The sequence below is a fragment of the Dioscorea cayenensis genome, chromosome 11 (genome assembly GCF_009730915.1).
Source record: "Dioscorea cayenensis subsp. rotundata cultivar TDr96_F1 chromosome 11, TDr96_F1_v2_PseudoChromosome.rev07_lg8_w22 25.fasta, whole genome shotgun sequence".
In the NCBI taxonomy this organism is placed as follows: domain Eukaryota; kingdom Viridiplantae; phylum Streptophyta; class Magnoliopsida; order Dioscoreales; family Dioscoreaceae; genus Dioscorea; species Dioscorea cayenensis.
The window spans coordinates 6,467,389-6,468,544 of record NC_052481.1 but is presented as its reverse complement, the minus strand read 5'-3'; the positions used below and the strand labels follow the sequence as shown (position 1 = coordinate 6,468,544).

Sequence of the window (1,156 nt, the reverse complement as noted above, 5' to 3'; positions counted from 1 at the left end):
GCAAGAACAGCATAATCCAGCTGATTTGGAAGTAGAAGGATCTGACAACATGGCAGAACAAAATGAGCAACAATGAACATTATCCGATTATGCCAGACATTCAGTGTTGGGGACACAATCGAGTATTGTGCGTCCCCCAATTACAGCTCAAAATTTCGAGCTAAAGCTGGCATTCATCCATATGCTACAGCAGTCCGCACAATTCAATGGTTTGCAGATGAGGATCCAAACAGTCACATAGAGAGCTTCCTCGAGGTGTGCGATATGCTGAAGATAAATGGTGTGATGGATGATGCCATCAAATTGAGAGCCTTCCCATTTTTCTTAAAGGGGAAAGCGAAGCAGTGGCTACACTCATTACCTAGAGCATCAATCACTACATGGGAGGAGATGGTAGAAGCTTTTCTAGCCCGTTATTTCCCTCCCGGAAAATTAGCAAAGCTTAGGAATGAGATCTCATCCTTTGTGCAGTTGGAATTGGAGTCTCTATTTGAGACATGGGAAAGGTTCAAGGAACTCCTGCGAAAGTGTCCGCAACACAGATTCCCGGAGTGGATAATTGTTCAAACCTTCTACAATGGTTTGAACCCGAGTACAAGGTAACTCTTGGATGCGGCGGTAGGAGGTACCTTAGGCAGTAAGACCCCCGATGAGTCTCATCAATTGATTAAGGAAATGGGGTTAAATAGCTACCAGTGGAACGCTAGAGAGAAGAAAAAGGTTGCCGGTCTCCATGAAATTGATACGGTAACTTCATTGGCGGCCCAATTCCAGAGTTTGAGTAAGAAGGTAGATCTCATAGCTTCGAATAGTGTTGCGGGCCGTGACCAATTGCACCGGTTGTGGTGGAGGACATACTCCCTCCTATTGCCTAATCGTCATTGGTGATGTTTCTTCAGTTGAGAACGTTGACTTTGTAGGGAATGGAATGAGACCTCAAGGGAATCCATACAGCAACACCTACAATTCAGGTTGGAAGAATCATCCCAACTTTTCATGGAGTAATCAAGGACCACAGAAGACCATGGGGCCATCAGGTTTCCAACAACAACAACAAGCCTCTCAAGTGGAAAACAGAATTTCAGGCTTGGAAACGCGAATGACAGATTTGGAGAAGCACTTGGCTAGATTTTTTCAATCAGCAAATACAATGTTT

At 44.5% G+C, this 1,156-nt stretch overlaps 1 non-coding gene across 1 annotated transcript; it reads right to left on the bottom strand.

The window, feature by feature from the left end:
* Positions 1–438: 438 nt before the first annotated feature.
* On the bottom strand, positions 439–545 carry LOC120272934. The gene has a single exon (XR_005540465.1). It is a non-coding gene; the product is annotated as a small nucleolar RNA R71 (small nucleolar RNA).
* Positions 546–1,156: the final 611 nt, after the last annotated feature.